Below are 11,333 nucleotides of genomic sequence, written 5' to 3'. Positions count from 1 at the left end.
AAAATATGGAATACAAACAAGGTCTCCTGCAGTCTAGAGATATCTGGTGTGAACACAAAGATGTCAAAAAATCCTGAAAGCTCCTCTGCATGAAGTCGTATGTTTATTTAGATTCAAATATGTTCCTCAGATTTTTCCTTTTTTTTTTCATGGCTCTCTATCCTATAGTCACTTCCATTTTCATAGATTGACGACATATTGCTCTGATAACATTGTTCAGGATCATTAAAATTTATTTCCAAATGAAGAATGTTCTATCTATTAACAGCTAGCTAGACCAGTCATTGGCCAAGAGGCAGAATTCATCCTGGACAGTTCAGACTGGCACAGAAACAAACAAAGCGTTCACACCGACAGGCAATTTAGAGTGTACTACTCAAACCCACGCAGGCACGAGGAGAACATGCAAAGCCCACTCATAAAAGGCTCCAGAGGGTGTAATTCAAACCCATTCAAAACCAGCAAATACTGCTAATGTGGTCTTGGGAAACAGCTACACGCACATACATACAAGGTGATAGATAGTACTGCAATGGTGTAAATACTTCCCTACTAACCTTACCTTTAATCACACTGTGGTGAATATAAATATTTAAAGTCTAAAGGCTTTGAAATAAATGTCTGCTTCCACAATAAAGCAGTGTGGGATGAATGACCTACAATACATTTAAACCCACATTTAATCCGTCAGGGAACACAGCAGAACTTCATTGCCAGTAGGTAAACTTGACCAACATAAAAAAGTGCGGGTGCTGGATGACATAATCTCTGTCTAAATCAATTTCTGTTGGAGAGCACTCCACTCAGCTCAATATGTAGCTGCAGGGCTTCCGTTAAGTGGCCACTGCCACTATTAATTCATGTGGTACTGGACACTTCCGAGGCAAAGCTTAAGTCCAGATAGAAGGATAAAGCAGTAGTTAAAATAACATTATTCCCCCTCCCTGTAAACTGCAACTATATTACCTAAAGCAGAACGTGTAGGGGAGAACATTAAACCTGTTCAGGTGAAAATTCTGAGGTTAGCTTGATGCTAGTGTGTTTTGCAGCTTTGGTAGAGTATGGAGTGTTTGAGAAGGGCAGAACAACGTTTTGTGCGTTTAATGAGGTGCTGAGTGATGAAGACTCGTTTTGCCTGCAGTTCTTGGCCTTGGAGAGGTAATTTTATATAACATTTACATAAAGGCAAGAGGATCTTTGTATTTCTCTGCAGCAGTCATTGCATCATTATTATGTTTAATCAGCCAGCATCTGCTCCAGCTTTACATCAGTATCTCTTCCTGAATCCCTAATATGTTTGACTGGCAAACCCCAACGCCATCAGAGCCAGAGTGGCGCTCCAACATCCATCTGGACCGTCATCCGGGTGGGGTGGGGGGGGTAGGGGGGGGGGGTGACTCGTCAAACAATCACTCAGCAGAAATCATTTCAAATAACTAAGCCTGGGTTTCTTCTCCCTCCACCGTGACTGAAAAAAACAACGCGCACAATTTCGCATACATCAACCAACACGTGCACACCCACGGGCTCACGCGCACGGGCTCTCTCTCTCTCTCTCTCACACACACACACACACACACACACACACACACACGGGCCATATGCAAATATGCAGCGGCAATTAATCTCAGGGAAAAACGATGAGTACAATTAACTCTGGGAATACACTGGCACGATATTCGCCACGCTCCGATAAGTAGCTACAGTGGAGAACACACACTTCAGCAATTTACTTCCACCGTCGTACTGCAGCCTGGATAGTTAGACCGAGCAGGATCCGTCAGCAACTACAGCACAGCGGGGACCGGGGTCCGTGCGTAACGGCCGAGAGAAGGCGTCCGCTCCAATTGCGCATAAGTGTCGCATATTAGAAGAGCGTGAGTGCTTTTGGGGAAAGCGCGCTGATAAGAAGACGACGGGGAAAATCCGCGTGTAACGGGTTGCTGTGCAAACGGTTGGTCGTGGGTGTCATCGACAACTGGTTCATCACATTCAAAGCGCCAATCTGTCTGATTAACCAACTTTGAGGACGTATCAGAGAGAAAAAGGACTTACCCACGAACAGTTTCCAAATCGCGTTCACTCTGCCGTCAGTTCTGATAGCGCCACACCATCGCTGTGGATCAGAATCTATTTGGATCTACAGAGTAAAGCTGTAACGTTCATCCAAAAAAAAAAAAGAAAGAAAGAATCCCAGCTATAGGAAATAGTCCGGTTCTCCAAAAGGCAACGTCTGTCCCCCAAATCACATATTGCCAGCGTTCACTGGCGCAAATCAGAGCACGGAGGAGGGGAGATAAAAACACCTGCAGCCGGTCACTTTCAAACAGCAGGAAAGAAGAAAATCACCACACTGATCAGGATAAACGCTCGACACAATCAATGAAGGGCAATAACCACAGCAGGCAATTAATCCTATTAAAGCAGTTGCTGAGCCGTCAGCCCGGGCAGCTGAGCGCCGTCTCCAGCAGGACAACACCAGAGCCGAATTTCCAAAGTGATGTGCAGAAAAAACACATCAGATCGAGTCCCTCTCTCCCTCACTCCGTCTCTCTATCTCTCTCCCTCCGTGCCGCTGTGTCAACGCGAGGTGCGTCAAAGCAGCCGAAGTGAGGCGAGATGAGGCCGGACGGGAGAGGAGGTCCCCTTCAGAATAAAACCACATATGCGTAAAGAGTTAAAAAAAAAATTCAATGTGATGCAATGACCGTTTGGTTGTAAAAAGGAAAATTAAGCCGGAGACGCGACAGCTGAGGTTAAGCTCTGCTTCCCTAATGCAGCTGGATTTGAATTTGTCAAGGTCACACCATGGAACTTGATGCATTTTTCAGCGGTTCCACTTGATCATAATCCAATTTTACGCATCGATACCCGGACTGGTCTCCGTGTTTGCTGGCATTCGCTTTTATTTTGAAAAGGCACCGGAAGTGTCCCTATCTTATTTTGGTTACCTTGGCCTTAGTGCCGTTGAGCCCCGCGTTCCTCCGGAGCCTTCATCCTCCATGGCGCACTGGGTAAACCTTCCCAACGAGCGCGCAGAGAGGAACAAGACCTCAAAAAAAAGACTCAAAGCAGCACTTCCGCCGAGTAAATGTGCTAAGTTGGTTGAGCTTCCTGACACTGAGGCATGTTGGACATTCCTCAGCCCGGTGCAGACACCATGCAGGCTGACAGGCGATGCAGTACAGCTCAAGTTAGAGGATCGACGCACTGCCGCCCAATGGAAATGATTGAAAAGGTCTGAAATGTCTTTACTGCTAAATAAAACTGTCTTTATCAAATTACATCTCCTCTGAGTCTTAGTACGGTGTTTTACCACTGGGTATTTAACTGAAGGGTTGAATACATATTTCCACTGTAAATCTACAAAAGGTCACAGGGAAGATGGGGAAAAAAATGATCATTATGGAAAAATGATCTCCAGGAATCAAAATCTATACCCATCAGCATTTTGTTGAAATGAGAATATTGAGTCAAGCAACTATGCCTCATTCTTCTTCATTTCATTGCGCTGCAACCTTTTTTCGATAGAACACAGGAAAAACCTTTTAGAAATTACAAAATCAAAGCGATTACTGCCTATTTTGTTTGGTTCTGGTTTGAGAGGATGAAGACTTTAAGTGGACGTACACAAAGCGAGCCGCTGTAGACATGCACAGTAAGTGAAGCATGCCTTACAGGAAGCTTATGTTTCAGAGGGAATTTAGAACAATATTATATCAAGGCCAATAATAATCTGCAGGAACTAAAACAAGCCAAGCCAAGAAAATCCCATTTAATTATGTAAAGGAGCTCCGTGGGCAACGTTGCACAACCCGGGCCTTCATTTGCAGCGGAAAGGGCCGAATTCTATGGTCCATTAACGCGAAATTAGCTAATTTTTTTTCCTCATTTACTTCTGGTAGCCTTATAAGTGCAAGCATGGTTTCTTTATTGCAGCTTGATGAAACGCAAGAAGCAGGGACGCTCCAGATGCAGAGACAAATGGATCTCTATAGAAAGGTTTATACAGTTTATATTCTAAATAGGCCAAAATCCATCACCGTTTCCAGTTCGATATCAATTACAGACTGAGATTACTGAAAAGGAGCAGAGGCACATTTCAGGTATTAGGGGTATTCATCAGTAACCCAGGGTGATGACAAACAGGAGACAAACCAGGATGAACAGTCAGATCGTCTTCCTCTGTCTGCGAATTGGACACGTCTGATCCAGATTAAGGACTGGCGGGTAGTTGGGCCTGCTGACGGACAGCCCGGCCGTAAAAGGGCCTCGTTTGATTTCCCTCTCACTGGGCCACCCCTGTCAAAGACTTTGGCCTCTGGAACAGTGTTTCTGTGAGGCGAATTTCGATTACAGGGGGGCTTTGAGGGGAAGAAAAACCGCCCTCCTCAGACTGAAAATGCGCACTGTGTGCTTTCTCTGTCATACACAGACCCTGACATGAATAGAGGCTCCTTAATGAGCAAAGGAGTGGACAAACACGGCATTGATTCAGGCTTCTACTCGAGGTTGTCGTCCGCAAATGGCCTCGACTCTATCAACTGGTTATTGTGCAACTTTGAGGACAACTGTATGTTAACGGAGGTCATTGTTTGACTTTAATGTGGTTATTCCAGGGTGTGGTTGAAGGGGCTGGAAGAATTCATAAATAGCTTTGACACCTCGAATGAACCTTCAGCTGATGCACAAATGTGCCTTTTCCCGTAACAGTGTCATGCCTAGGAGATGATAAGATGAGGAGGAAATCTAATTTTAATGTCTCAAAATGAGGCAAAGTGAAAGTCTGGAATGTAAACACATTAGGTGACATTGCTGCGTCCCTGCTTTGAAGAAAAACACAAGCTAAGATTTATAGACACATTAATAAGATGCAGAAATAGACAAGTTTATATAATTAAAACTGAAATATCATATAACAAGTGATAAGTAAAATTGACTGGCTTATTAATATTCATAATGACTGTTAAAAAAAAAAAAAAAAAAAAGTAAGCAGTTTGACACCTACGCACTACACTGGCCTCTATTGGTGACCAGGAGACACTGCAATGAACATTGTCAGAATTCATCTCATTCTACCTCAATGTCTAAGTTCATTATGGTGGTCAGTCACTGACATACACAGAATTAACTAGATTCCGTAAAACCCTGAATGAGTTAGTGCTGGATTATTGAACAAAAAAGGGGGTTTGGCACAATAGCCTGAATTCAACATTCTGGACACAATTTAATAATAACTGCAAAAGACCCCAGCCATATGTTCAAGTCCCGTTTCCTCAGCCTCATGCTGTCTAGAAGGTAAGACTGCAGGAGATAATCAGTCAGTGTGACGGACTGTTTTAGAAGAGGCTAAGGATATAATTGGAGTAATGAGGTCACTGGAGGGAGGCTTGAAGCACTGTCCAATTACTGAACACCAAACAGAATAGCAGCACTACCGGGCAGAAACATTTAAACATGAAACATTTCTACAGCCTTCCATTCAGATTAGTAAAAGCTTTGTAAACCTTCCTATTGTAGAGACGCAGGATGCAGACGGAGCAAATTCCTGCACCTTGTGGTCAATCTGTCTCCTAATTGCAGACTCGAGTGACATTTGTTGATTTTCTACTCAGAGTTTTCAGGCAGTAAGAGGACTTAACCTCTGTCAGGTGAGCGCATTGTGTTTCTGGGTAATGTCATCAAGCAATCGATGGATAATGGAAAATTGGACAAAGACCAGAATGTCACAAATGTAGCGCTCACCCTGTGAGGTTCATTAGAAGCCACAGGACCACATCATGAGACGTTCAGGAAGTCATGAGGTCTTTCAGGGCATTTTGTTAGAAGGTATGGTTCCTGAACACTGTTTTGAGGATTCAATTGGTTTTTCCGTCAAAGTATTTAAATGCTAGGCCAGCAAAACTGTTCCATTCATAACCAATAACGAATCACTGTCACTGCACTTATCAATGTGTGCAGCTTTTGTCCAGCGCAGCCTTATTATAACAAAAGCTTCCAGTGTGTACATCAAGAGATATCAAGATGTATTTACATAAACATTCAGAAGATGTGATTCAGGATATCAAATATCAGTAATCAATTTATTAGACATCAGCAGGCGTCTGCTCGCTCATAGCACACACACACACACACACACACACACACACACACACACACACACACACACACACACACACACACACACACACACACACACACACACACACACACACACACACACACACACACACACACACACACACACACACACAGTTTGAACCTCTGCTGAGGCTCCAAGCAGCGAACTCATTCTGTCACGATGTCACGCCTTTTACAGCGCGGCATGAAAGGGGAAGAGGAAAGCAAAGCCAAGGGTAGTGACACTTTGGGCGTCTGGAAGTCACAATGAAGTCCCGCTGAGCCAAAGAGAGAGCGACCAGACAATTGTGAATGATACATTTTGAATTCACCGACACGCCAAATCTCCGTGTCATGTTAGCCGCGGGAGGCTTTGCTCCGCGCTGCACGGCGCGTTGTGTGAGGGAGAGAGGAAGCCATTGTTCAGGTATCTGTGGCGCTTGTTGACAATCAAAAACTAAATTTTGGCAAGCATATGAGCTTTTCATTGGGCCACAATACAATCCTACATTGTACTTTCATTCTTTCTAACTGTATTATCTCCACAGTTACAGGAGTATTTCTCACAAAACATAGAAATTGTATAACTCCCCCTGGCCTGCAGTTTATCCGGCTGCTCCAAAAATGATAACGCCTGTCAATTTAAAGACAGGAAGCCATTATTTAAGAAGCCAGAACAACCTCATCAGGAGGAGAAGGTTCAAAACGATGTCGTGCCATTTCTAAAGATGCACTGATTCGGTTTCCCCCAAAGAGAAAAGTGTCTTTACTACTACTACTTACTACCCTGCTGAGCTCTGCCCTGGTGACAGAACCAGAGGAAGCACGTCGTGTTAGGGGCAAGATATATGTATATAAAAACAAACACTTCAGAATAATGTCACAACTCGAGAAGCGAGGCTGTGGCGAAGTTATAATTTAGTCTCAGCGTCTCAAATAAGTAAATATTCCAACACCAGATTATTAAGCATAAGGTTTATGCTATTCTGTCCATGTGTACGTCTTAATCACATTATTGCCTTTAATGGCCGTAAGGAGAGCTGATGAGCCTCCGATCTACTGCCTTCATTTGCCATCTTTCCCCAGCAGAGCCTCGTCTCAACAAGACGATCTGTGTTGGTCATCTCAAAGTGAAGTTTAGATTCATTATGTTTAGGTTACAGATTGATGCCGTTGAGGTTTCTGTAAGAATCCGTGCAGTGCTTTGTTATCCGTCTGAATGAGGTCCAAATATGGCTGGATAAATAATAAAATGATAGTAAAACCAAACCTAAACCACTTCCTGGTAGCAACGGGGAAAATCCTGTACCATAGATGTGTGTGTGTGTGTGTTTGGTCATCCGAACCGCCACTGAAAGAAATCGAATAGAGCCAAGAATGTACAATTCACAGCAAAAACTACAGCTAGACACTAAAACCATATCCTAACTCTAACCCTCCCCTCAAAAAACCTCTGCAGTATATTGTAGTACTCAAATATGAATCGAATGCAGAGAAGATAAAACCCTTAATCTATTTTGATGAGGCATCTCAAGAAGGAAATTAGGGCCTAGGTATGAAGAGGACACACCAGGGAGAACCACACAGCAACCAGGCAAATAGAACCCGTCAACCTCGTTCAAAGAGTACACGCAGCTCGGCATGCTGGGAGAGCTGCACAGACTCCTTCAACATTCTCACCATAGTTCATTGTGGGATTTAAACGTACTATACTCCCTGACAAAAGGCAGTTAAGCGAGAATTAACAGCGTATGATTAACACGGGTAGCGACGGCTGTGTTTAAGTGTTATTAATAATGACGGGCGACTGTGTTTTGATCCCACCTTGTTTGGCGTGCAGTGAAATCATCAGGCGGTGGCCGACCTGCTGCTTCTCTCCTGAAAGTAGTTTCTGCACATGAAAGCAACGTTTCACAAAAGAAAAGAGGCACTACATTACTGTGTATTCTCACGGCTATGTCACAGGCGCTGCAAAATTATGTGTACGCTGCAGTACTGTGAATGTATTCTTCACCTGTACATACCTCTTCAGCGCTCCTCGCCGCTCTCCATGGTAACAATCCTCCACTTCTCTCCAAAAATAGACTTGTAGTTACAGTCGCATTCTTTAGTTTCTGGAGATATTGTACCGTAGTGTATGTGGCATTTTCAGGATAAGTTACACTACTGTGATGACTTATTTCAGTACTTCTCTGAAGGAAATGTGCTCTGCTGTGACATCATTAAAGGCTCTTGTTGTTTTTGTCATTTGAGAAACCTAAAGACAGGCAGCAGTAAGTTTTTATAATGCTCATTTCTATCCGTGAGATGATTTCCAGCATTGGTTTGGTGGTGGTCCAGACTTTCGCTCGCTTGTTTTCACTCAGTAGTCTCAGGACAAACAGGTATGATGCTTCTCCGGTTGACGGCGACGCTTCTATTCTGCGGTGTGAATCTTGCTTCTGGCGTTTGAGGATTTTGCTGGCTTACTGTAAGAGAGCAGAGATGAGCACAGGCAGAGACGCTTTTAGTTTCCTCCTTCCACATATATGGAATGAATAAATCTTAAGCTATACTAAAAACTTTCCCCATTTCCTGTTGCATTAATTGAGGCCATTGATCTCCGTCTTATTCTATTTCTGTTCTACCTCTTTTTCAGCAGTGATGTGTGGTTTATTTGTGTTTTAAATACCTTTCAATATAATGTTAACGTCATTTATATCTCTCTACGAGTCAAAATAATGCGACAGAAATACAATTTCCTTGAAAGAATTCTGGTAAAATGCAAACTTGAGTTTTATTTTTTTTCAGTTGAGTTGTAGTTAAGGAAAACTAAGGGCTTTCATGCTATCTTAAGGCTTTTTAGACTTGATATTATCTTCATTTATGAAACACTTGTTAACTTAAGAACTTAAGAACCAGCGCCACCTAGAGCCCTTTGAAGTGTTTGTTAAATAAACTCTTTATTGACTAAAACGTCAGGAAAATGTTGAATTGCATACTAGCAACGAAGTTCAAATCATAGAAAGCTTACCTTTCCTTTCCGGTAAATTCGACATTGTTTGTTTTCTCTAGTTTTATTTGCTCTTTGTTTGCTGTTTGTTCATTGTGTCGTTCGGCGTTGTGACTTGATTTCAAACTGCGTCACACGATCCTGAGTAATTAGCTCGAGCATCACAATCAGCTGTGTACTGCCGGACTGAACCAAGTGGGTCCAAAAGTGGGGGTGGCATCCAATTGTGTATTTGTCGTTAATTCTTAATTAGTTGTTTGTCGAATCAGATGTTTAGGAAACTAAACTAATCAGCAATAATTCAGCAATAATTCTAATATTCCTTATTCATAAATTATATTTGGTCATTCCATTCAGGGGCTTGACATTTCCTGACACACCTGGAACAGAATCAGTTAATTCAATAATATTTTAAACCAATAATGTATCTGTAGATCAATGATCATGACATTTAGCTTCGTAGCCTTGTATTGATGTATTGTATTTCTATTTTGAGCTCGTCTGTGGTTACTGTGTCTGTGGTTAAGTGTTGTGTGTGTTGTTCCTCTGTGACAGACAATAAAGCTAAATGTTGACTGAAAAGTTCTGAGCCTGTGACTGAGCAAGGTGAGCAACTGCAGAAATGTGTTTTTGTGACCCAATAGCAGGTTTCAGTTGACCACATTGATTATCAATGGTCACACATCAGTTGTCGCCATGGCTACTGTCAATCATTGTGGCCTTCTCAACTGATTTAGCCCCTTCCACTTCTTCACAAACATGCAAATCACTTCTTAAAATCTGACATAACAGCGTAACAGAGCTGACTTGCTGCATATAGGAAGTGTGTGTGTGTGTGTGTGTGTGTGTGTGTGTGTGTGTGTGTGTATATGTGTGTGTGTGTGTGCTGCAAACTTCAAAGAAATCCCATCCTGGCATTTGTGACTTCAGTGGAACGTGGATGCTGCAGGTCGGATCTATCAACGATGTCCTGCGTATCCCTGAAATCTTGTTATACGGTGTAATTGAGTGACAGGAATAATAAGTAATGGCGGATGAGCACTGTCTGGCTTTGTAGTGGAAACAAGGCGATTCAGGCACTGCACTTTGATTCATGAATCATGCATCAAGAGCCCCAATCAAGATATTCAGTATGCTGAAACAAAGAGCCCCCCTACCTTCATTTGGACATCAGGCTTCACTTAATTAATCAAAATAGACCCAGGTGGTCCGCGTGTGCATCACGTCAAACCTTTAGATCATACTTGAAATGTGAAACCAAAAGATGAAATAAGAAATATGATTAGTGCAAAGGAAGGAAGCAATGAGCTGCAGGAGGTTTGGCAAATGAGGATTTGAGTTGATGGCATGAAGGGGGAGATGTTGGGTAGATCTTGCACAGTAGAGATACAATCAATGACATGTACGTACGTGTAAACCTTGTATGCTTTAATAAATGATCCTTCAGCTGTCGTGCTTCCCTCAAATACATCATGTCTCCACTCTAACAAGGCTGGTATGGAGGAGTCATCTTAACAAATCTCTTCCCACCGCTCAGCGGGATTCAATATGAACGACAGCATGTGTGAGCGAGGTGGAGGATTATCTGATTTAAGATACCATACGGAGCATATCGCTTCCTATATCACACTCGCAAGCCTGTCAGAAATGAGTAAGAACCTCTGATTTGTGTCGGTACAAGTGTGGAGAAGTTGTTTCATTCATTATAGGAACGCTGATCTCTAAAATCCCTCTGGTCTGGAAATGTTACAGATTCTTGATGCTGATTTCCCTTTTTAGTCCCTCTGCACGTCTCCTGGGCCAAAATCCCCATAATATATACGTGTACATGCTGTTAATTGGCTTTTGGACATGAGGACAACTCGCTGGCTTTCTCTCATTTGAGCGACATTTGAGCGAAGGGGCCGAGGGCTTAAAGGGATTGTGAGGAAAGCCCTGAATTGCAACGTCCATTTAGGATAATTACCATTGATTTATTGTTAATCCTCTAAAAAAGATCCATGTCGCCACAATAATAAATCCTGTAGTATCTTTGAACACACACACTCCTATCCTTATTTAAACTAGAACAACCGAGTGTGTAATGGCGTAAATCACCTTGATCACCTGACAAACATAAACTACAGGACCTCAGTACATTATGACATGAATATCTGCTAATTGAATTGAGTAAATTATTGCTGCCGTGCATCAATTTAGTTTGAAGCACATTAGTTTGCTT

This window comes from Genypterus blacodes, unplaced genomic scaffold (genome assembly GCF_046128005.1).
Source record: "Genypterus blacodes isolate CSIRO-AG114 ecotype Tasmania unplaced genomic scaffold, CSIRO-AGI_Gbla_v1 ptg000056l_1, whole genome shotgun sequence".
Lineage (NCBI taxonomy): Eukaryota > Metazoa > Chordata > Actinopteri > Ophidiiformes > Ophidiidae > Genypterus > Genypterus blacodes.
The sequence above is the reverse complement of the archived record's forward strand: the minus strand, read 5'-3'. Positions refer to the sequence as shown.